Source organism: Ranitomeya variabilis, chromosome 3 (assembly GCF_051348905.1).
Source record: "Ranitomeya variabilis isolate aRanVar5 chromosome 3, aRanVar5.hap1, whole genome shotgun sequence".
Taxonomy (NCBI): Eukaryota; Metazoa; Chordata; class Amphibia; order Anura; family Dendrobatidae; genus Ranitomeya; species Ranitomeya variabilis.
Genome location: NC_135234.1, coordinates 189427033 through 189454021, shown reverse-complemented (window position 1 = coordinate 189454021; position 26989 = coordinate 189427033). Strand labels below are relative to the sequence as shown.

Below are 26989 nucleotides of genomic sequence, written 5' to 3'. Positions count from 1 at the left end.
GCCCAACACTAACCCTAGCCCAACCATAACTTTAGCTCTAACCCCAACCCTAACCCTAGCCCCAATTCTAATGCTAGCTTTAAACCCAACCCTAACCCTAATGGAAAAAAAATATATATATTTTATTTTTACCTAACCAAGGGGGTGAAAAAGGGGGATTTGATGTATTTTTTTTATTTTGATCACTGTGATAGGGTCTATCACAGTGATCAAAATGAATCAATAGGAAAAATCTCCTATTGTTGCCGGGTGCCGACTGGCAGATCTCAGCGGGTGCACCATGCACCAGTCATTTTCTTCCCGTAAGAAGAAGCCCAGGGCCGGGGGAAACAGGAGGTGCCGGAGGTACTGGGGGAGCCAGGGGGACACCATTTCTCTCTCTTCTGATGTGCCTGATCATATCAGAGGAGAAAGAAATAAATGGGAAATCAAACTTTTTTTTTGCAGTTGCCATTATTGCGATTGCAACACTGGGGACGGTAAATACTAACCCGAATCATGTTCTCCAGGGTCTCCTCTACCATGGTAGCCAAGAACCCAGAGATTTTCCGACATTGATGGCGCTATAACCCTATTTCTCAGCACCGTTAAAAAGCGGCGCTGAGTAATAAGCACCCTTAACTGCCGCCGTTAAAAGGTATATCTGCGGTTGTTAAGGGGTTAATATGAGGATATTTCCAGTTAAATGTCATCATTTTGTTTTAATCTTTGTTTCTTAATCATTTTTAATACATTGTTACTTTTATCACAAATAATGCTTGTGCTGTCCTCATAAACTTCATATGCATATTAGGCTATGTTCATATCAGAGTTCATTCATTTCATTTTTTTGTCTGTAATAGGAGTAGATCACGAAAATGAAAGGAGTTGTCTGAGACTGTAACATTGATGATCTATCCTTAAAATAGGTCTTCGATGACGAATCGGTTGGAAGGTGACACCAGACACCCCTACTGATCAACTCTTCCTAGCGCCGGTGGTGGCCGGAGCTGCTCAGTTGAGGAGCTGCACAGCATATTGATTTGAATATGATGCAGACTTTCCTTACCCAGCTGTGACTACTGTACAGTTGACAGAGCTGTGCTATGGAGCTGAACACATCCGATCAACACAAGTACCGGGAACAGCTTATTGGTGGAGCTGCTGGATGTTGCATTCCAACTAAATAGACAATGATGACCTATCCTAAGTATAGGCCATCAATGCTAAATTCCTGGACAATTCTTTTAAGGCACTGTCAGACCTTGCGTGCCAGACATTAACAGCACCTAACAAGCCGCATTGACTACAATGCAGTCCATTACATTTCCATAACGGGGTCAGGCATTTGGCTAAGACTAGATAGTGCGCCATTTTGCTCAGTATTTGTGGTGTACTCTACCTCCGAGTCTCTGAACCACTGAGCAGTAAGAACAGTCCAACGTACTTTTCAGCACATATACAGTATATATCTGTGTGTTAGACTATACAGTTCCTCACATGACGTGGCCTTTAGATGAACTCATTGGTTATAGTGATGATGTGGATTAAAGGGAATCAATTTTTCATCACGAGCTGTATGCAGATTGCCTGCAATTTTCTCTCTAGTATTTGCATTGTGGTTGTGCTACATATATTTACAGAAAAACATTGCATGGAAAAAATACAAAATGATTCCTCCACTGCTGGATTAATTTATCTGCAGTCCGTTTAAGCAGCAATTCCATTATTTGTATGAGCTGCCTCTTTATATAAACCTAAAAGCTTCGACTATAGAGAAGAATAGAAACGGTAGAGTAGGTTTATCAGATTACAGATTAACACGTTTATTCACATTTGGGGAATAAGTTACATAAATAGGTTGATCGGCGACATTGGTGACATCACATCTATAGCGCTGCAGGCAATCATTCCATCTGCTTCAGTGGAGCCGCTGATCCTAGTGATTGGCTGCAGCTGTTACAAACACTAGATATGATGTCACCCTTGTAACAAGAAAGCCTGTAGTAGGGTAAAGGGGCGGCGATGGACCCCGAGAGGGTGAGTAAATGATAACTTTATAGGCTCAGACATATATAAAACAAAGTTAAAAGAGGACAACACCGCAGTGCTGTGATTGATTTACTGCTTGTTCTGTTTTCAGTCACTAAAGCCTATCATACATCACATCATAAATAACGTAATGCACAATACCAGTTGATTTCACCTCTGATAAACGGGGCACATTCCCCCTGTGCATCAATGACGCTAGCTAGCATTGAAGAAAGATGATTTTTGCAGATTCACGACTTCTGATTTCTGTAGGCAGAAAATACAAAAGAGGAAACATTCTAATCTTTGTGATTCTGACCTGGACTGAAGAGCTAACGCTCTAATTTTGATGACGCACATGTCGTTCGCAGCGCTTGGATCATTTACCGGGTGTAAGGGTGCTAAAGGATCAGGGCTGAAAGTGTTGTATAGTGTTAATGACAAAACCGGGAAAGATAACGCATTTCTAATGTATCTTCTAATATGGATTCACCCAATCATGCACAAAGATCTACGGCAGATATTGCTGCTGCTACTACTAATATATATTATTCATGGAGCCACATATTCCCTAGTAAACATGGACATTGACTGTGCGGCTGTTTCGCAGAATGCCTGTGCTATAACCAGAGAGGGCACTAGGGGACACTGTGCCTCTTCCGCAGGACTCCCATCCCATCCTACCTCCTTCCTAGTCCCTGAGGATTCTGCTTAAGCTAAGGCTGCCAATGAAGTCAAAGCCTAATGCATTTCTCTGTGGTACCACAGGCTGCATCTCTTTCAAATTACAGTGCAGGCGGACCAGACAACATTTTCTGAATTAGCATTTGTGGGACTTCTCCGCTCACACACACAGTCCACATCTGAGGTACGGCGAGGTACCTGTCTGCTTTACCTATGGACCTCATTTACACTGCACTTTGGATTAGAGGGAAACTCTGATTTTCTGCAAAGCACAGAAAGCAGTTGGGAGGTGGAAGCAGGAGTTCCTGTGGAGAACCCATTTTGGTCACCTGCTTTCTTTTTTTTCGCTTTCTTCCTCTTTGTCCCTTTCTGTCGGATAGCTAATGGATGGGGGAATGCAACCTTGGGCTTGAAGAATGAGATAAGTTTGTTGAGTTCGGTTTGTGGCGAAGATGTACCCTTCCACAAACATGGAAACATAACCGGGATCTTTGATGGATATTGATTTCAAAGAAGGAGCACAGGTAGGTCACATCTAGACATATTCTTCTGTGTGACTGCAGCTGTTGAGGAGGAAGATTCCAACTTCTGCTTGGTTTATGATAGGAATCAGTGTGATAATCAAGCACAGGTGTCTGTGGGGTACAGAATGGCGATATAAAAAAATAATGAAGATTCAAATTCCAATGTTCCCTCATATGCCTACCTCCACCCCAGGCCCCCTTATATAGTTTTACAATCATATGAACAGCAATCTATCTCCTGTAATCAATCATTCAGACATGTTAATGATCAAGGGGGTGGATGGAGGGGGACTCAGTTCCTGAATACTGCATAAAGTTTGCCTCTATGCTTCGCCAGTAACACGACTTTCCTGCTTCCCTGTATTCCCCTTGTTGAGGAATCAAAGCATCTGGTTAATTGTGTGAATGAGTTAAGCTATCTGAGGTTTCATTCTATAGAAAAATCCCAGCGAAGCAGTTTATTCCTGGCTTTTAAGCACATCAGCTGAATTCCTGATGATACGGTGTATGTGGTATGCAGTTCAGGTACTTTGATGTCCTGCATATTGTATATAAAATTCTTGGTATAGTAATGTATTACGCCTCTGGCTCTTAACCGTGTTATATTAAAATGCCTTTCACATTTCCATAGACCCAGACTAGTGAAGGCACTTATCCAATAAAAAAAAAAAAATGCAAATGCTATGGTGGTAGACGACTTGTACTGAAGCTGTCATTTTTTTTTTATTTATGTACAAAGAGATGATGAGGACGCAGACATAAAAAGCTGTTCATATATATATATATATATATATATATATATATATATATATGTGCTTCTGTAATATATATGTGCTCGTGTAATATATATGTGCCTGTATATATATGGTATATATATATACATACATATATGCATACATACACACATATATGTATATATATATATATATATACAGTATATATATATATGAACACATCTGGAGCTATGGATGTACACATATATACATATGTATATATATATATATGTATATATATAACTATATATATGCGTATACTGTACATATATGTGTATGAGTGTATATATATATATATATGTATATATATACATACATACGTATCTATACCATATATAAATACATGTAAACATATAGTGGATCTCTTGTAATGTATCTAATATATTGTATGTGTATACATCTATATTCCACTTTGTCATACTTTACGTTCTACAGCAAATAAATGACATAAAGTGATCCATTTTTATGGGACTGTAAATATGTCTGGAGAGCAAAGGGTTGAGCGTGATTATTTTTACGATTGATACAAATGTTTAGCAGACCTTAAAAATGGTTAACACGGTTGTGTGTGTGTACACATCTATGTCTCTACCGGTGTAGGATGATATATTTTATAGATGTGTGCCCATATGTAAGGTTCGTTCCCATGTGGGTCTACCTTGCCTTGTACGGGGAGCTCTGAAAATTGTCAATGGGATGATCTAAAATGCATGTCGGGAGCTTTGTGTAAGAAATGGGACATTTAGAGGAACGTTAGAAATTAATTACATTTTCCATTTTTAGACATAACTTTAGTAAAGTTGGTTAAATATACTCACTGGTCATGAGATCACTTAGGGTTAAAATGAATCATCATGTAGATGATCTAATAAAAAGATTACTCCTGAGTCTATGATGTTGACGCGAGATCTATTTATTGTGCCATTTTGACTTTCTAAGGGGAGTTTTCAGGAAAAAAAACAATCTGTGGCTTCAATATAATGATTCCTGTCAAAGAAAGTGTATCACAGGCCTCTCATACTTGAGGAGAATGAGCCTTTTCTCGTTATCTTTCAGCCAGGCCAAGATTTGCACAATCCCGATGGGAATCCTCTGGCTTTATGAAAAAAAAAAGGAGGATTGACAGTTTAACCTCGGATGGGAATATGTCACATAGGAGGGCATTGATGAGTCCTTCGTCCAGTAATTAGGTTATAGTATCCAGTGCTATGCACGTATGGTGGAATGAGACATACAAGGCTATGCTGTTCTCAGCCTTAAGTCTGATAATGAGGAGTTCCTTAATAGCTTCAGGGCATTTTCGGGCAGAAGTAAAGCTGTCAGGTAAAAGAAAAACTTCACAGGTTTATAGCACCCACAGTAACTGATGGAATTTGGAAGTAGAAACTGAACACTGAATTTTCTTCCAACGCAACTACACTGTAAAATATATAGAATAAAAGCTGGAGAAACGAGCTGTCTTACCGACCAAGGTAGCACATGTTGTGAACGTAGATCTTAAGAAAGAATTAAATTCGTAAAGTATCTTGGCTTTACCCTTGTTCTGCTTATCTCGTTCAAATTAGGCCTATTTTATAAGCATCTAAACTACAGAAAAAAAATATTTTTAGCATGACATTATGTTTATATTATCTAATTTTTGCAGCAAATTTTAATATAACCTATAGTTTCCTATATGGACCCAATAAAGGGAATCTGTCAGCAGGTTTTTGCTACCCCATGTGAGAGTGGCCTGATGTAGGCCAAGCCAAAAGACTCTGAATCCAATGATGTATCACTTAGATTTCTGGGTTCAGCAGTTTTGACACAATGAGACTTTTTAGAATAGCAATGCAGCAAAGCTAAGAAAGCTAACCCTGCCCACAGAAGGCTCTGTATATACAATGTCTATAGACAGTGAGCTGATTATCACCTGAGGGGGCGGAGTAGCATACACGCGCTGCTGTAGCTGCTGTAGTCCAGGCAATAATAATCACCCTTCATTGCAAGTAAACAACAGCACACAGCCTGAAAAATGACACATTGTTGAAATCTGTTTTAACGCCTACCCCATCGTGTCCTCAGATTTCATAACAAAAACCTGCAGACAGATATCTTTTAAAGATATGGTCTCCCCTTTGTTGTATTAAGACATATGGGATCTCCCTCCCTCAGGAACCACATTCATTATTTTATTAATATTATTTGCTGGGGATTTCAGAAGCCAGACTTGTGAAGATCCCCATGCCAAAAGATGATGCAACTCCTTAATGCCTAATTGTAGTGTCATTTAAGGGGATAATTGACACTAGGTCCAGAAAAATGTCTTCCCTATAACTATTTTTTTCTCATGAATCTTCCAGTTCTGAGAATATCCAGAAGCATTGACGAATATATGAGAAGATGACATTAACGGTGATTTTAGAAGTTTTCCTCAGGTTTAAGTGTGCTTTTACTGTAAGTCAGGCAGCAGAGCCCTAGTCACTGGAGGGTGAATCATTGCAGTGACAATAGTTAAATATAAGGTAGTACAAGTTGATTTGATTTAGCGCAAATGATTTTTTTTTAGTAATTTGCAAGATACTAAGTGAACACGAGTAGAAAAGCAAATAATCTTGTCTCTGCTAGTTGTAGTTTAAATTTTAAGGTCATTTGTGAAAATCATTTATAGCAGGTATGTAGAGAATTATTGAGATGGAGAAATAAGGAATGTCATGTCTTTATATGATTAAGCAAGAGCAAGAATGACCTTGAAAAGTGGCAGACAAAAATGCGAGTAGAACTGGGATTCCAGTTGCTGCCTTTCATGACCAAAACTCTCGGAAGAGCTGTCTGACTGTGGACAGAATTAGGGCATAGATAATGTGTTGACTTTCCAACATATATTTTCACTTTAAAATAGACAAATAGATGCATTCTGAATGTACAATCAAGCCTATGTCATTAGTTTGGTGGTATAACAATTTTTTTTACAATCATACGACTTTCTCATAGCAGCTCAATTAAATTTTTCTGCGACTGTCCATATCTATAAATCACGTCAATAATTCCAATACTGGCTTATTGTTTATTCTTCCCAAATGCAAATTGCCTAGTTATCGATGACATGAGGGTTTGTAGCCATGTATACCATGTGAGTATATCTAGGGAGTATTTTTACTAGGGATTGAAATCTAGAGTTCTATTAAAAGGGTTGTCCACTAGTGATGAGCGAGTATGCTCATTATTCGAGTTTCTCTGAGCATGCTCGGGTTGTCTCCGATTTCGGCGTGCTCGGAGATTCAGTTTATGTCGACGCAGCTGCATGATTTGCAGCTACTAGACAGCTTGAATACATGTGGGGATTGCCTGTTTGTAAGGCAATCCCCACATGTATTCAGCCTTTCTAGCAGCAGATAATCATGCAGCTCTGTGGATATAAACTAAATCTCCGAGCACGCCAAAATACTCGGAGACAACCCGAGCATGCTCAGAGAAACTCGAGTGATGAGCATACTCGCTCATCACTATTGTCCACTACTAGGACAACCCCTTCTCATTTTTCCCGCTCTGATTGGATGAAGGGCTTTTATAAAGTCACAAACTCTCTTAAGCCCCAGGAACATGAGTGCCGACATCGCTAGAATGGTGCGAGCATCGGAAATGTGTATAGGTGTTATTATTTTAACGAGACAAAACATAATGAATGAGAAATGGTTGTACTAGTAGTGAATTTTTTCAAAAGGTGCAAAGAATAGGGAATGTTCTAAAATAAAGAAATAAGCATTACTTGCCCTTTGATCCCCTGCTGCTCTGTTGCCATTGTTATTGTGTAAGTCATGATATTCACTTTCACATAACCTCTGCAGTCAATCAGCAGCCTCAATGGCCTACTACTGCACATGCAATCATCACTACTAAGGACAGTGATTGGCTGCAGTGGTCATGTAAATGATAAAGTTATAGGAACACCATAGTTTCCAGTACCAATTTTGCCACGGGACAGGTGGTGGTGGAGTTGCAAAGTTTCACGGATATATATATATATATATATATATATATATATATATATATATATATATATCATTTTTATTTCTTTATTTAATTACTTCACTATTATTTGTTAACTTAACAGAATACCCACTTTAATCTTGCTCATTTCCGGGAATGGAGGTTGTGTGAGATTGTGAATATTAAGTTATATGATAATGTTAAAAATGTCAATTTTTTTTAGGAAATCATGTCTTTATTGTGGTCCATAACCAATGACTTAATTGCCTTCAGATTTAACAGAATATGTCAAGGGACACAACTGTTACAGATAGTAAAAATCTCTATATCTTGATATTGCTAATAATGAGTGCAACCATACAAAGCTCTAATCCTCTAGACAAAAAATTTGATATACCATTTTAAAGTTCAGTCTGTCCCTGAACTTCATAGGATATGACAGCAAAATCGTCTTTGAGAATGTGACTATGGAACTTCTTAGATGATAGCATCATTACTAGATGGCAGTAATGAGGACTGGGCCTGTCATGATCTCTGCAGGCAGAGATCATAGCAAGCCTATAGAGGGACAAGCTCTCGGAAGATGGAACTATACTGACCATGAACTAAGCCTGCCGCGCAACTAGAAATAGCCAGGTAGCATTTCCTATTTATAGCTAGATGCCCAGCTCTGGCCTAAGACCTAAATAGCTAGCAGAGGGAAATATAAGACCTGGCTCACCTCTAGAGAAATATTCCAAAGAAGACAGTAGCCCCCCACATATAATGACGGTGAGTTCAGATGAAACAACAAACGCAGCAGGAAAATAGTCTTAGCAAATTTGAGGTCCGCTTACTAGATAGCAGAAGACAGATAGTATACTTTCATGGTCAGCAGAAAAATACTAACAAAACACCATCCAGAGATTACCTTAAACTCTGGCATTAACTCATAACGCCAGAGTAGCAATCCCTGATCGACGAGAGCTTTCCAGACACAGTAACAAAACTTCAGCTGCGAACTGGAACAAATAGGCAAAACAAAACATGGACAAAAGTCCAACTTATCAGTAGTTGTCTAGAAGCAGGAACAAGCACTGAGAGGCATCAGATAACATTGTTGACCGGCAAGAAACCACCAGAGAAATGAGCTTAAATAGCGACACCCACTACTGATGGAATCAGGTGAAACAGGAAAGAGGATGACAAGTCCAATTCCACAAGCGGCCACCGGGGGAGCCCAGAATCCAAATTCACAACAGTACCCCCCCCTCAAGGAGGGGGCACCGAACCCTCACCAGATCCACCAGGGCGACCAGGATGAGCCCTATGGAAGGCACGAACAAGATCAGAAGCATGAACATCAGATGCATTGACCCAAGAATTATCCTCCTGGCCGTAACCCTTCCAGTTGACCAGATACTGGAGTTTCCGTCTGGAAACACGAGAGTCCAAAATTTTCTCCACAACGTACTCCAACTCACCCTCAACCAACACCGGAGCAGGAGGCTCAAGAGAAGGTACAACAGGTACCTCATACCTGCGCAATAACGACCGATGAAAAACGTTATGAATGGAAAAGGACGCAGGGAGGTCCAAACGGAAAGAAACAGGATTAAGAATCTCCAATATTCTATAAGGGCCGATGAACCGAGGTTTAAACTTAGGAGAAGAGACCCTCATAGGGACAAAACGAGAAGACAACCACACTAAATCTCCAACACAAAGCCGAGAACCAACACGACGATGACGGTTGGCAAAACGCTGAGTCTTCTCCTGTGACAACTTCAAATTGTCCATAACCTGCCCCCAGATGTGATGCAATCTCTCCACCACCGCATCCACTCCAGGACAATCCGAGGATTCCACCTGACCGGAGGAAAATCGAGGGTGAAACCCCGAATTACAGAAAAACGGGGACACCAAGGTGGAAGAACTGGCCCGATTATTGAGGGCGAACTCTGCCAATGGCAAAAAAGCAACCCAATCATCCTGGTCAGCAGAGACAAAACACCTCAGATATGTCTCAAGGGTCTGATTAGTCCGCTCGGTCTGGCCATTAGTCTGAGGGTGAAAAGCAGATGAAAAAGACAAATCTATGCCCATCCTAGCACAGAATGCCCGCCAAAATCTAGACACAAATTGGGTACCTCTGTCAGAAACAATATTCTCAGGAATACCGTGCAATCGGACAACATTCTGAAAAAACAGAGGAACCAACTCAGAAGAAGAAGGCAACTTGGGCAGAGGAACCAAATGGACCATTTTAGAGAAACGGTCACAGACCACCCAGATGACAGACATCTTCTGGGAAACAGGCAGATCTGAAATAAAATCCATCGAGATGTGTGTCCAAGGCCTCTTAGGAATAGGCAAGGGCAACAGCAGTCCGCTAGCCCGAGAACTACAAGACTTGGCCCGAGCACAAACGTCACATGACTGCACAAAGACTCGCACATCTCGTGACAGAGAAGGCCACCAGAAGGATCTTGCCACCAAATCCCTGGTACCAAAAATTCCGGGATGACCTGCCAATGCAGAAGAATGTACCTCAGAGATGACTCTGCTGGTCCAATCATCCGGAACAAACAGTCTATCAGGCGGACAACGATCCGGTCTATCCGCCTGAAACTCTTGCAAGGACCGCCGCAGATCAGGAGAAACGGCCGACAAAATTACTCCCTCCCTAAGGATACCTGTGGGTTCAGAATTACCAGGAGAGTCCGGGTCAAAACTCCTAGAAAGGGCATCTGCCTTAACATTCTTAGAACCCGGTAGGTATGACACCACAAAATTAAAGCGAGAAAAAAATAAAGACCAGCGCGCCTGTCTAGGATTCAGGCGTCTGGCAGTCTCAAGATAAATCAAATTTTTGTGGTCAGTCAATACCACCACCTGATGCCTAGCCCCCTCGAGCCAATGGCGCCACTCCTCAAACGCCCACTTCATGGCCAAAAGCTCCCGATTCCCAACATCATAATTCCGCTCTGCGGGCGAAAATTTGCGAGAAAAGAAGGCACAAGGCCTAATGACGGAGCAGTCGGAACCTTTCTGCGACAACACTGCCCCAGCTCCGATCTCCGAAGCGTCAACCTCAACCTGAAAAGGCAGATTCACATCAGGCTGACGCAACACAGGGGCAGAGGCAAAACGGCGCTTAAGCTCCTGAAAGGCCTCTACAGCATGAGGGGACCAATTAGCAACATCAGCGCCTTGTCTGGTCAAATCAGTCAGTGGTTTAACGACATCCGAAAAACCAGCAATAAATCGGCGGTAAAAGTTGGCAAAGCCCAAAAATCTCTGAAGACCCTTAAGAGAGGAGGGCTGAGTCCAGTCACAAATAGCTTGCACCTTGACGGGATCCATCTCAATGGAAGAGGGAGAAAAAATATACCCCAAAAAGGAAATTTTCTGGACCCCAAAAACGCACTTAGACCCCTTCACACATAAAGAATTAGACCGCAGAACCTGAAAAACTCTCCTGACCTGCTGGACATGAGAGTCCCAGTCATCAGAAAAAATCAGAATATCATCCAGATATATTATCATAAATTTATCCAGAAAATCGCGGAAAATATCATGCATAAAAGACTGGAAAACTGAAGGGGCATTAGAAAGACCAAAAGGCATGACCAAATACTCAAAGTGGCCCTCGGGCGTATTAAATGCGGTCTTCCACTCATCCCCCTGCCTGATCCGCACCAAATTATACGCCCCACGAAGATCAATTTTAGAGAACCACTTAGCACCCTCTATACGAGCAAACAAATCAGTAAGCAATGGCAATGGGTATTGATACTTAACAGTGATCTTATTCAGAAGCCGATAATCAATACATGGTCTCAAAGAGCCGTCTTTTTTTTGAGACAAAGAAAAACCCAGCTCCCAAGGGAGAAGAAGATGGACGAATATGTCCCTTTTCCAAAGACTCCTTAATATATTCCCGCATAGCAGCATGTTCCGGCACAGACAAATTAAACAAACGACCCTTTGGATATTTACAACCCGGTATCAAATCTATGGCACAATCGCACTCACGGTGCGGAGGTAACGACCCAAGCTTGGGTTCGTCAAAGACGTCTTGATAATCAGAGAGGAACTCAGGGACTTCAGAGGGAATGGACGACGAAATAGAAACCAAAGGTACGTCCCCATGAATACCCTTACATCCCCAGCTCAACACAGACATAGCTCTCCAGTCCAAGACTGGGTTGTGAGACTGCAACCATGGCAATCCCAGTACCAAATCGTCATGTAAATTATACAGCACCAGGAAACGAATAATCTCCTGGTGATCCGGATTGATACGCATGGTTACTTGTGTCCAGTATTGTGGTTTATTATTAGCCAATGGGGTGGAGTCAATCCCCTTCAGAGGAATAAGAGTCTCCAAAGGCTCTAAATCAAAACCACAACGATTGGCAAAGGACCAATCCATAAGACTCAGAGCGGCGCCAGAGTCAATATAGGCGTCCGTGGCAATGGATGACAAAGAGCAAATCAGGGTTACAGACAAAATAAACTTAGACTGAATGGTGCCAATGGAAACAGACTTATCAAGCTTCTTTGTACGCCTAGAGCATGCCGATATAACATGAGTAGAATCCCCACAATAGAAACACAATCCATTCTTCCGTCTAAAATTCTGTCGCTCACTCCTGGACAGAATTCTATCACACTGCATACTTTCTGGCGTCTTTTCCATAGACACCGCCAGATGGTGCATCGGTTTGCGCTCCCGCAGACGCCTATCAATCTGAATAGCCATTGTCATGGACTCATTCAGACCTGCAGGCAAAGGGAACCCCACCATAACATCCTTAACGGCATCAGAGAGACCTTCTCTGAAAGTTGCCGCCAAGGCGCACTCATTCCACTGAGTAAGCACAGACCATTTACGGAATTTTTGGCAGAAAACTTCAGCTTCGTCTTGCCCCTGAGATAGTGCCATCAAAGTTTTTTCTGCCTGAAGTTCCAAATGAGGTTCCTCATAAAGCAAGCCCAAGGCCAGAAAAAACGCATCCACATCGCGTAACGCAGGATCCCCTGCTGGCAATGAGAAGGCCCAATCTTGAGGGTCACCCCTGAGCAAGGAAATCACAATCCTAACCTGCTGAGCAGGGTCTCCAGCTGAACGAGACTTCAGGGACAAATAAAGCTTACAATTATTTCGGAAATTCTGGAAGCTAGCTCTATTCCCTGTGAAGAACTCCGGCAAAGGAATTCTCGGCTCAGATACCGGAGCATGTACTACAAAATCTTGTAAATTTTGTACTTTCGTGATGAGATTATTCAAACCCGCAGTTACACTCTGGAGATCCATTATTGTCAGGTGCACACAGAGCATACAGAGGTTAGGAGGAGAGAGAGAAAAAAGACTGCAGCAAGGCAGACTGGAGGAAAAAAAAAAAAAAAATTCCAGCAGACTTCTTATAACTCTCCTTTCTCAACCTGGGTCTTTAACACTTTAGTGGGCCGGTCAAACTGTCATGATCTCTGCAGGCAGAGATCATAGCAAGCCTATAGAGGGACAAGCTCTCGGAAGATGGAACTATACTGACCATGAACTAAGCCTGCCGCGCAACTAGAAATAGCCAGGTAGCATTTCCTATTTATAGCTAGATGCCCAGCTCTGGCCTAAGACCTAAATAGCTAGCAGAGGGAAATATAAGACCTGGCTCACCTCTAGAGAAATATTCCAAAGAAGACAGTAGCCCCCCACATATAATGACGGTGAGTTCAGATGAAACAACAAACGCAGCAGGAAAATAGTCTTAGCAAATTTGAGGTCCGCTTACTAGATAGCAGAAGACAGATAGTATACTTTCATGGTCAGCAGAAAAATACTAACAAAACACCATCCAGAGATTACCTTAAACTCTGGCATTAACTCATAACGCCAGAGTAGCAATCCCTGATCGACGAGAGCTTTCCAGACACAGTAACAAAACTTCAGCTGCGAACTGGAACAAATAGGCAAAACAAAACATGGACAAAAGTCCAACTTATCAGTAGTTGTCTAGAAGCAGGAACAAGCACTGAGAGGCATCAGATAACATTGTTGACCGGCAAGAAACCACCAGAGAAATGAGCTTAAATAGCGACACCCACTACTGATGGAATCAGGTGAAACAGGAAAGAGGATGACAAGTCCAATTCCACAAGCGGCCACCGGGGGAGCCCAGAATCCAAATTCACAACATGGGCCTGTATGGCCACCAAAACTAAACGGAAGAGCCATTCAATAGTAAGCCTATGTGCACACTCTCTTTTTGAAACAGAAATTGAGTAGAAGCTCAATGTTTTTGAAGAGTTTTGAAATTTAGAAGAGGATATGGATAGTTACCTCTCAGTGTCTGCTACAAAAAAAATCCTTTAAAGACTGGAAACCTGATGGTTTGGCTCTCTTGTTTGTTCTTCAACTAGCCGAAGAGATATCACTTAAAAATAATCAAATAGAATTGTGAAAAATGACTTATATTCAATAAATCATAACACATTGAAATCTTTAACAAAACCATGATTCGTCGTCTCTACCAAGGCCTTTTCTATCTGCAATGAGAGGTTTATGGCTCCGCTGATTAAACTTGATCAGACTGTTTGTAACCCAAATTGGAAAAAATTAAGTAAATTGAAGAATAGAAAAGCAAAATCGTTTTCCGTTTGCATTTTCACCTTGAAAATGGACTAGAAATCAAATGGAGCAGGGGACATGTTGCTGTTTGTTTGCTCTAACTGCCTCTTAAATTATTTACAAATTATCTAGTGCCGCTGCTTTGAAACTGGTACAATGGCCATGTTGGCTAAATTAATGATCAGCTGTGAATGTAAAAGTTAGAAAAGAACATAAATAACGGAATAAAACTAGGATGCTTTTAATCTTATTTTAAGGACTCAAAGGCCCAGAGCAATCAGTGGTGATACCATGCATATGTTAGCTGTGTTCTGCAATGTATGACTAGTGCTTGGCTGAGGAGGAGAGAAGATGTCACCATCAAATGGAGTCAATATACGTAGTGTAAATGTTGTACTTTATATGTATATAATATCTCAAAGTATCTACTGGAGACAAACTGCACTACTTGGCACCATTAGATGTGTGGAATCATATAAAAACATTGCAAATCATGAGAAATCTTTATCAGGTTCCTCCTCATTGTGAAGATGGAAATGTAGATGAACAACTAGTTTGAGTCTCCCATTTTAATGATTAGTTGGGGAAGTCCTAGCATTGGAACTCCTAAAAATTATACATTTAACATGTATTTTATGAAAAAGTAATTAAAGGGGTTGTCCTGACATACTGTATTGATGAGCTATCCACTGGATAAGTTATTAATGGCAGATCCATGAGGGACAGTGAGCTGTGGCCTTTGCCAGTTGTTGCCAGCTACTACAGCACAGCTCTTGTTCTTTTGATGCTGTGGTTCAGTATCCAATAACAGACAGAAGAGGCCTTAAACTTTGATCGAAAAATGCAGATGACATAGGTTTACCGAGACAAAGAGGAGGCAGAAGACCACAGTATCTGATTTCTCCTACTCCTGCACTGATTAGAAGCACTTTACCTTCGGTTCAGATTTCTTTTAGCAGTACAGGGGTTAATCTTTTCAGTTGAGAGCTCCTGGAAGCTTTCCTGCATTAAGGCTCAGCTTTTCACTGTTAGTCACTTCTACCTCCTATATAATCTGAGCCCTAGCTAGCACCCATAGCTTTTGCTGCATGACTGTAGGTTGTTGGTGGTTGTTATTTGAGAAGGAGTTTGGTGGATTTATCTGTGGCTGTTGCTAGGTTTTGGGTGTGTGATAATTCCCCTTCTTCTCCTACATTGGTTTTACTCCATCCTCCACTCCCCGTTGCATTCCTCTATTGATTGTGGGAGTATGTTTCTATGATTGGTATTTTTCATTATCACTGTTCGTAGTACCTTGTTAGTGTGGTTGGTGAAGGGTACAGACTGTGGGCGGATTCAGGAGCAATGGCAGGGTATGTGGCCCCAGCATCTTCACCATCAGAAGTAATTCAGGAAACAGGGCAAGCTAGGGTGCCCTTAGCATTAGGGATAAAGACGGAGCCCCTAGTCCCGGGACACCCGACAAAGGAGTCGTGACAGCAGCTCAGTTCAAAGTGTTTATATCTGGCCATCGTTCTAGCAACAAACTGTTCTAGCCTGGTTGTTGGTCCCCCACCATTGTGTTATTAATGACCTACCCTGTACCTGCTATAGATCGCTAAATTTCCTTATTATGATATATTGCTCTATCATGCCCCCAAGTATTTTCTGGACATACTGTTTTCTAAATATACTACTTTTCTCTTCTGGTAATTTGCAACCCTATGGGGCAATAGAAGCTGATTTTTAGGTTATTGTCTCTATTAAATTATATAATCTACTTCTCCATTTATATGCAATGTTACTTGCAGACTGTAGTCCAACTAGAGCACCATTATGTGATATTTATAATTATGACAGATATCTTTCTTCTCTGTATTTTCTTGTATGCTTGATTTCTTGTCATAGTTTGATTTTATGGATGTCCAGATTGTAGACTGAAACTTTATATCTAATTTTTCTTGGATTGCAAACTTGTAAAATATCTAATCTATTAAGATAAAAAGGAGTTCTGATTCACTTTACTTGACTATCCTTTAGATAGGTCATCAATACTATATGCCTGAACAACACTTTTAATGTCTACGGAGGTAAAATTTTGTATACCATTGAAGTCAAAGATCATGAAATGCCACTAATTTCAACGAATTATATGCTTAAATGGAATCTATCAGTAAGATCAAGCTTTCCAAGGAATCTACATGGACATGCAGGTCATAGAAAAGTGAATGAAATGATAACTGTTGTGAACTCTGTTTTTGGGCTCCCTCTTGTGGTCACAACTGGTACTGTGTAGTGCTGTCTTTGGGCTCCCTCTGGTGGTTCTTTGTGTCATTCTGCAGGTCTGAGGCTGATCAGCTGTCTCGTTATTTGTTAGCTGGTTTCCTATTTAGTTCACCTGGACTCTCAGTTGTTGCCTGCTGTCAATGTCTTCAGTGCTATTTTGGAGCTCGCCTGCAGTCCTTCGTTATCAGTCTCTTCAAGAGAAGCTAAGTTTTGCTTGATTCATTTTTTGACCATCAGTGGTCATATGTTTCTTGGTTTATTTTTGTTTTCTTGTCCAGCTTGCTAATATGTGATTTCCTTGCTTGCTGGTAGCTCTAGGGGGCTGAGTTTCTCCCCTCACACCGTTAGTTGGTGTGGGGGTTCTTGTATTCTCAGCGTGGATATTTTGCATAGGGTTTTTTACTGACCGCACAGTTCACTATCTGTCTTCTGCTATCTAGTATTAGCGGGCCTCATTTGCTGAATCTGTTTTCATTTCTACGTTTGTGTTTTCCCCTTACCTCACCGTTATTATTTGTTGGGGGCTTCCTATATCTTTGGGGTGATTTCTCTTGAGGCAAGTGAGGTCTTACTTTCCCTCCAGGAGTAGATAGTTTCTCAGGCTGCGTCGAGACGTCCAGGATTTTAGGCACGTTCACCAGCTACCTTTAGTGTGTTGGTTAGGATCAGGTTTGCGGTCAGTTCAGTTACCACCTCCCTAGAGCTCGTGTCTATGTTCATAAACTTAGCTAGTCCGTTTTGTGATCCTCAGCCACTAGGATCATAACAGATAACTTGGTATCTTATTCCTGAGAAATCTACAATTTTCTTAATATCTAAAGTGCAGTTAAGATCTATGAGTGGGAAATAGATCTCTCGAAGAGTTTGTCTCTAGAGCTCAGTTTAAATGAAAGGAGGCGCTATCAGTGTGAGACATGACGACTAGGGTTGAGCGACTTTTATTTTTATAGGATCGGGTAGGGTTTCACGAAACCTGACTTTCTCAAAAGTCGGGTCGAGTGAAATCGGCCGATCCTATAAAAAAGTCGGGGTCGGGGTCGCCGAAACACGAAACCCAATGCAGTGCAATGGGATACTATGGTTCCCAGGGTCTGAAGGAGAGGAAACTCTCCTTCAGGCCCTGGGATCCATATTAATATGTAAAATAAAGAATTAAAATAAAAAATATTGATATACTCACCTCTCCGACGCAGCCTGGACCTTACCGCTGGTAACCGGCAGCCTTCTTTGCTTTAAATGAGCGTGTTCAGGGCCTTTCATGACATCACGGCTTCTGATTGGTCGCGGCCGCCCATGTGACCGCCACGCGACCAATCACAAGCCGTGACGTAATTCTCAGGTCCTAAATTCCTAGAATTAGGAATTTAGGACCTGAGAATTACGTCACGGCTTGTGATTGGTCGCGTGGCGGTCACATGGGCGGCCGTGACCAATCAGAAGCCGTGACGTCATGGAAGGCCCTGAATGCGCTCATTTTAAGCAAAGAAGGCTGCCGGTTACCAGCGGCGATGTCCAGGGGCCTCCGGAGAGGTGAGTATATCAATATTTTATTTTACACTTAAATGTGGATTCCGATACCGATTTCCGATATCGCAAACATATCGGAACTCGGTATCGGAATTCCGATACCAGATTCAGAAGATCGCTGACCTCATGGCCGACCCCACACAGGGGTCGGGTCGGGTTTCATGAAACCCGACTTTGCCAAAAGTCGGCGACTTCTGAAAATGGCCGACCCGTTTCGCTCAACCCTAATGACGACTGATAAAGTGAGTAAATATCCTTAGGCCACACTGCCCTCATTATACAAATGCACATCACTTGATCTGTTAAGTCCAAAAAGCATTCAAGTTTATACAGCTTGGAGTTGGAAAATTTAATAAAAGTGATGATATGGTCAAAATACTCACTTGCCTAATAATTCTACACTCAGTGTATACACACACAGACAAACACATTTAGGCACACACATGCACAATCACATATACAGACACCCTCACAACTCATTTATATTCACTTGTACAAAGGTGTGAAGGCACAATAATTGAATGCTGGTTCCTCAAGAAACTCTGTAAAATCTGTGAAGCAAACAAGGTGTTCGAGGGTAACTGAAGGAAATAAGAGGAGTTACGTAAATTAGATTTTTGGTCTCCAGAGTGCACCTAATGTTTTGAACCTATTTGTATGGTCTGGACCATCATAGATTTTTCCTGGGCTCTTCCTGTGAATTACAGATCACTCACTGATAATGAAGTCCCTAAGTAGAGTTCTGTTTCTCTCTTATCATCAGTGAATATAAACTAAAACTCAGGTTTAGAGCTTGTAGCACCAATAGTATAAACCACGGCTGTGTAACCTCTGGAAATCTGATATTAAGGAGCTTTGTTATTTTCAGTGTTATTTGTAGCAACCACCTAGGAAATTTTCCATTTCATACTTGGGTAGTACTAAATCTGTTTGGATTTTAACACCATATGTTGCTATGAAATTTACATGCCTTTGTGTTTGTCAAAACTTGATGTATAGAAGTACATCAAATCCAATTATGTGCCCATGAATCTGTCAGAAGCCTTATTTAAACTTAATGAAAAGCTACTAGTATATTAAGATTAATTGTTGACTGACAGAGCACCATTGGAAAGACGTATGGATAAAATGTTTACTCTAAATTATTCCCATTTGCACTTAGGAAAGGGAATATTTTGATGGATTTATGACGCAGAGCCATACTTTTATTTACAGAGTGTTGACAATTATTTTACAGTCTTAGTTTTGTAATATGATAAGCAAAATATTTAATTTTCTCCAATGCCCCTGTACATATTTAGGCAGGTGTCTGCTTGAATTTACCCATTACTAGTGTTGAGCATTCCGATACCGCAAGTATCGGGTATCGGCCGATACTTGCGGGTATCGGAATTCCGATACCGAGATCCGATACTTTTGTGGTATCGGGTATCGGTATCGAAACAACATTAATGTAAAAATGTGTAAAAGAGAGAATTAAAATAAAAAATATTGCTATACTCACCTCTCCGATGCAGCCTGCACCTTACCGAGGGAAGCGGCAGCGTTCTTTGTTTAAAATTCGCGCTTTTCTTTCCTTACGTGAAGTCCCGGCTTGTGATTGGTCGCATGCCGCCCATGTGGCGGCGACGCAAGCAATCACAGCAAGCCGTGACGTAATTTCAGGTCATTCAGTATTTTAAAATTACGCTCCGGCTTTGTGATTGGTTGCGTCGCAGTCACATGGGCGACGCAACCAATCACAGCAAGCCGTGACGTAATTTCAGGTCCTTAAGGATTTTAAAATTACGTCCCGGCTTTGTGATTGGTTGCGTCGCAGTCACATGGGCGCCGCAACCAATCACAAGCCGTGACGTCACGGGAGGCTGGACACGCGCGCATTTTAAAATGGGCGCGTGTCCAGCCTCCTGTGACGTCCCGGCTTGTGATTGGTTGCGGCGCGGTCAACCAATCACAAGCCGGGAGGCTGGACACGCGCGCATTTTAAAATGGCTTCCCGGCTTGTGATTGGTTGACCGCGCCGCAACCAATCACAAGCCGTGACGTCACGGGAGGCTGGACACGCGCGCATTTTAAAATGGGCGCGTGTCCAGCCTCCCGTGACGTCCCGGCTTGTGATTGGTTGCGGCGCGGTCAACCAATCACAAGCCGGGAGGCTGGACACGCGCGCATTTTAAAATGGGCGCGTGTCCAGCCTCCTGTGACGTCCCGGCTTGTGATTGGTTGCGGCGCGGTCAACCAATCACAAGCCGGGAAGCCATTTTAAAATGCGCGCGTGTCCAGCCTCCCGGCTTGTGATTGGTTGACCGCGCCGCAACCAATCACAAGCCGGGACGTCACAGGAGGCTGGACACGCGCCCATTTTAAAATGCGCGCATGTCCAGCCTCCCGGCTTGTGATTTGTTGACCGCGCCGCAACCAATCACAAGCCGGGACGTCACGGGAGGCTGGACACGTGCCCATTTTAAAATGCGCGCGTGTCCAGCCTCCCGTGACGTCACGGCTTGTGATTGGTTGCGGCGCCCATGTGACTGCGACGCAACCAATCACAAAGCCGGGACGTAATTTTAAAATCCTTAAGGACCTGAAATTACGTCACGGCTTGCTGTGATTGGTTGCGTCGCCCATGTGACTGCGACGCAACCAATCACAAAGCCGGAGCGTAATTTTAAAATACTGAATGACCTGAAATTACGTCACGGCTTGCTGTGATTGGTTGCGTCGCCGCCACATGGGCGACGCAACCAATCACAGCAAGCCGTGACGTAATTTCAGGTCCTTAAGGATTTTAAAATTACGTCCCGGCTTTGTGATTGGTTGCGTCGCAGTCACATGGGCGCCGCAACCAATCACAAGCCGTGACGTCACGGGAGGCTGGACACGCGCGCATTTTAAAATGGGCGCGTGTCCAGCCTCCTGTGACGTCCCGGCTTGTGATTGGTTGCGGCGCGGTCAACCAATCACAAGCCGGGAGGCTGGACACGCGCGCATTTTAAAATGGCTTCCCGGCTTGTGATTGGTTGACCGCGCCGCAACCAATCACAAGCCGTGACGTCACGGGAGGCTGGACACACGCGCATTTTAAAATGGGCGCGTGTCCAGCCTCCCGTGACGTCCCGGCTTGTGATTGGTTGCGGCGCGGTCAACCAATCACAAGCCGGGAGGCTGGACACGCGCGCATTTTAAAATGGGCGCGTGTCCAGCCTCCTGTGACGTCCCGGCTTGTGATTGGTTGCGGCGCGGTCAACCAATCACAAGCCGGGAAGCCATTTTAAAATGCGCGCGTGTCCAGCCTCCCGGCTTGTGATTGGTTGACCGCGCCGCAACCAATCACAAGCCGGGACGTCACAGGAGGCTGGACACGCGCCCATTTTAAAATACGCGCATGTCCAGCCTCCCGGCTTGTGATTTGTTGACCGCGCCGCAACCAATCACAAGCCGGGACGTCACGGGAGGCTGGACACGTGCCCATTTTAAAATGCGCGCGTGTCCAGCCTCCCGTGACGTCACGGCTTGTGATTGGTTGCGGCGCCCATGTGACTGCGACGCAACCAATCACAAAGCCGGGACGTAATTTTAAAATCCTTAAGGACCTGAAATTACGTCACGGCTTGCTGTGATTGGTTGCGTCGCCCATGTGACTGCGACGCAACCAATCACAAAGCCGGAGCGTAATTTTAAAATACTGAATGACCTGAAATTACGTCACGGCTTGCTGTGATTGGTTGCGTCGCCGCCACATGGGCGGCATGCGACCAATCACAAGCCGGGACTTCACGTAAGGAAAGAAAAGCGCGAATTTTAAACAAAGAACGCTGCCGCTTCCCTCGGTAAGGTGCAGGCTGCGTCGGAGAGGTGAGTATAGCAATATTTTTTATTTTAATTCTTTCTTTTACACATTAATATGGATCCCAGGGCCTGAAGGAGAGTTTCCTCTCCTTCAGACCCTGAGAACCATCAGGAATACCGTCCGATACTTGAGTCCCATTGACTTGTATTGGTATCGGGTATCGGTATCGGATTGGATCCGATACTTTGCCGGTATCGGCCGATACTTTCCGATACCGATACTTTCAAGTATCGGACGGTATCGCTCAACACTACCCATTACCAAACATAATATACTCAGTAATCTGCTCATGTTTGTACCACAACTTGTGAAGGGTTCAATGTCAGATAACCCCTCTCCAATTCCACATGACTCAACCTGCCTCTACAATCACTGGATATAGCGTATGATTAATTTTGTCCATTTACTAATGTTAATAGTGAGGTCAGAATGGACAAACTTGTAACAGTGCTGTAATCTATTATCTCAATGACAGCCACACGGTACAAGTGTCTGAGACATAGTTTGTAGTGATGAGCGAGTATGCTCGTTACTTGAGATTTCCAAGCATGCTCGGGTGTTCTCTGAGTATCTGGGGCATGCTCCTAGATTATGTTTGTGTCACCGCAGCTGCATGATTTGCGGCTGCTAGACAGCCTAAACACATGCAGGGATTGCTTGTTTGTTAGGGAATCCCCACATGTATTCAGGCTGTCTAGCAGCAGCAAATCATGCAGCTGCGGGGACTCAAACATAATCTATGAGCACGCCCAAGAAACTCGGAGAACACTCGAGCAAGCTTGGAAATCTTGAGTAACGAACACACTCACTCATCACTAGTAGTTTGCCATTACATTATTGTTTTAGTCATTAATGTCAATGTTCCTATTATCCAGAATTACTGGAATAGTTATCAGATTATCTAAAATAATGGTCAACAAAATTTCTGGGAACAAAAAAAAACATTTTCTACAGATATAAGGCTAACTGAAGTCAATATTATACTGTGCTATTGCTTTGCTGTTTACTGCTACATCTTTGGCTATTCAAGTTACGTAGATCAAGTTTTCCAAAGTTTAATATATCTTCTACAATCCCCTACTTCTCAAGCCTATGCATGTGAGCGATTTCTTTTTCATTGAACATGACCTCATGAACATACTGGAATCCCAGGTAAACCCTGCAAAATCCATTCTAACAGAATTTGGGCCAGAAATTGATTTTGTTTTAGTACTACTGAAATTGCTCATGTCTGAAAATCTGCCAATGGTCACATAAAAATGTAATTTGTTACAACTGTCTTTTATAATCACATCTATCAGCAGCTAAACAATGGTATAAGAATATGCTACACAGGGGTGAAGGTGAAAGGCTAATAATTTTTTAAAAAAACTAACATCATTATCTTATGTACCTGTGTTCATAAACAAAGGTATACATATTTTAAAAGGAGCTCAGTTTAATTTATATATTTTGAACATTCATTAGGACTTGCTGTGCCACATGATCTCAAGTCTGACTGCCAGTCTAGAATATGCTCTGCAGTGTAGACAGGTCAATATTTGACTTTGAAGTACAGAATGAGTTAAACTCTATCAGATTCTTCTTGGTAGTTCTCATACAACTCACCTTCCCACTAAGCTACAGTGTGTTCTTGTCTTTCAGCTTTTAACCCATACATAGAATGTTGCTGAACATATAATTTCAGCTCTTAAAGATGAGGAGTGTATTGATATAACAGGCAAATGCCTGAAATAATTAGCTGCAGAGCTCTAACCCCATCCTACTACTCCCACTGTCTGTCTTACATGTGTGTCCTGCGAGCAGTCTCCAATGTTTCACATTGCTCTTCTCTGCCTCCTGCTTGTAAGAGTTAATGGAGAAAACTGTCACAAGCAGGAGTCAAAGTAGAAAGGCTAAAGTCCCATCATATAGAATATGCTGGGACTCTAAAGTGTTAGTCAGGGGATACCAATTCAGTAACTAATCTATTAGTGGTACACAAGAGACTCTGGGCAGAGCAAGTGCAAGACAAAGGCATAATAGAAGTGTAGGCGGCATCCAAGGAATTTTAGAAGGGAAAAAGTTAGGTTGTTAAACTAGCAAAAAATAGCACATTAGCTGAAACAGATATACACAAGGCTTTTAAATTATCCTTAACCCCTTAACGACCAGAGGTATTTTTGGTTTTAAATTTTCATATGTTGCTCACCTTCTTCCCAGAGCCATAACTTTTTTATGCGAGGGCTTGTTTTTTGTGGGACGAGTTGAACTTTTGAACAACATCATTGGTTTTCCCATATCTTGTACTCGAAAATGGGAAAAATTTTCCAAGTGCGGTGAAATAGCAAAAGAAATGCAATCCACAGTTGCTTTTAATTTTTTTTTTTTTTTGCCATGTTCACTAAATGCTTAAACTGACCTGCCATTGTGATTCTGCAGGTCATTATGAGTTCATAGACACCAAAACATCTAGGTTCTTTTTTATTTGAGCGGGGGAAAAAAATTCCAACGCTTGTTAAATAATTTTAATGCAATGTTGCAGCGACCAAAAAAAGTAGCTGTGGCGTTTTGACTTTTTTCTCATTACGCCATTTAGCAATGGAGTTATGTTTTATATTGATAGATCGGGCGGTTCTGAAAGCAGCAATACCAAATATGTGTATTTTGATTTTTTATTGTTTTATTTTGAATGAGGCGAAAGGGGGGTGATTTGAACTTTTATATTTTTTTATTTTTGTAATATTTTTAAAAACTTTTTTACTTTTGGCATGCTTCAATAGTCTCCATGAGAGTCTAGACACTGCACTTGTCCGATGGGCTCTGCTACATACAGGCGATGATCAGATCGCCTGTATGTAGCAGAATTGCTCACTTGCTAAGAGCGCTGACCACCTGGCGGAGCTCATAGCAATCTGTCAGTGACAACCATAGAGGTCTGCTGGAGAACTCTGGTTGTCATGCCAACTCGATCCAGCGTGCTTGCCGAAAACGCAAGTTAAATGATGCTGTCAGAGTTTACAGTGGCATTTAAAAGGTTAACAGCCATGGGTGGATTGCGATTCAACCCACGGCTGTTAGAGTCACATGTCAGCTGTTGAAAACAGCTGACATGTGCCGGTAATGATGTAAGCTCAGCGCTGGAGCCCTCATTAAAGGGATGGAGTTCGACATCGGCACACTATTACGCCCAATGTCGGAAAGGGGTTAAATAATAGACTATCAAGGCAATGTCAAGGCAATGTCATAAAAATTCTAGAATGCATTTTGTTTAGATTTTAGACTTGATTTTATTTTTAAACTATTGTTAACTAGCTCATTTTCAGTATCTAAGAAGAAAACACATCAATTCTGAAGCTGTATATTATCTGCCATTTTTCACCCACTCTTCCTGACACACAGGATTTTTAATGCATATTATTCCACAGGATAAAAAGGACGATCACCAGAAAGAAGCAACTGCAATTCCACATTGAAATGTGTTCTTGATCTTACCCCACCTACTGTATATCAATGGAGAATAACTGTGAAAATGCTGAAAGGATTGATTTGCTGCATTTTTTAAAAATGCAAGGAAGTAAACGACAACTTTAATGAGATTTTAGAAATCCCAAATATTTAATACTAAATACTGTAAAATTCATATTTTTTTCTGCCTTAAAAAAGAAAGAAAACTTCAGCAAAAATGCTACTTCTGAACCTTAACCTTTTGGTGCCTATGGATGAAATGTTACGTCCACACAAGGGTCCACATGTGTGGAATGAGCTGAGGAGCTAATCCCACTTCACAAACAGCAGATGCAAGCTATGTTATACAGTCCAAAATAGCATGAAAGAGTACCAAGAGATTTATTTATTTATTTAACAATTAAAATTATACCATGAACTATACACGTTTGAAATTACCATATGTGCATTGATCTGAAGAATCATATTGCCAAGAGATTTTTGTCATACAACAAATGCCATAAAAACAGAAAAAATAATGACTGAATTGCATTATTTCACTATTTAACCTCAATCGGGTTTTTTTATTATTATTTCTCAGTGCATTATATGGTCAAATGAATGGTGTCGTTCAAAACTACAATGTGGCTCACAAAAAAACAACCAATGTCGACATTTAGCAATGTCGATTAAAAAGTAAAAAACAAAATATTGTATGACCCTGAAGGGTTTAAATTATAATTGTGGAACTCTAAATAATATATGTTTCAAAATATAATGGCAAAGTACACTACGGTTCCAAAGTTTAGGGTCACCCAGACAATTTAGTGTTTTCCATGAAAACACATACTTTTATTAATCAAATGAGTTGCCAAATGAATTGAAAATCTAGTCCAGACATTGACAAGGTTCGAAAAAAAGATTTTTATTTGAAATAATAATTTTCTCCTTCAAACTTTGCTTTCGTCAAAGAATGCTCCCTTTGCAGCAATTACAGCATTGCAGACCTTTGGCAATCTAGCAGTTAATTTGCTGAGGTAATCTGGAGAAATGTCACCCCATGCTTCCAGAAGCCCCTCCCACAAGTTGGTTTGGCTTGATGGCCAGTTTTTGCGTTCCATATGGTCAAGTTGCTCCCACAACAGCTCAACGGGGTAGAGATATGGTGACTGCGCTGGCCACTCCATTATAGGTAGAATACGAGCTACCTGCTTCTTCCCTAAATAGTTCTTGCATAATTTGAAGGTGTACCTTGGTTCATTGTCCTGTTGTAGTATGAAATTGGCTCCAATCAAGCGCTGTCCACAGGGTATGGCATGGCGTTGCAAAATGGAGTGATAGCCCTCCT

General features: G+C 41.9%; 1 protein-coding gene across 1 annotated transcript in view; it reads left to right on the top strand.

Moving 5' to 3' along the window:
* Window positions 1-2965: 2965 nt before the first annotated feature.
* The window catches only part of TAFA3 (TAFA chemokine like family member 3), a 679693-nt gene continuing 655669 nt past the window's right edge, over window positions 2966-26989 (top strand). Inside the window, exon 1 of the mRNA XM_077294926.1 lies at window positions 2966-3218. The gene's annotated coding sequence lies outside the window, so the exon portion shown is untranslated. The remainder of the gene's footprint in view (window positions 3219-26989) is intronic.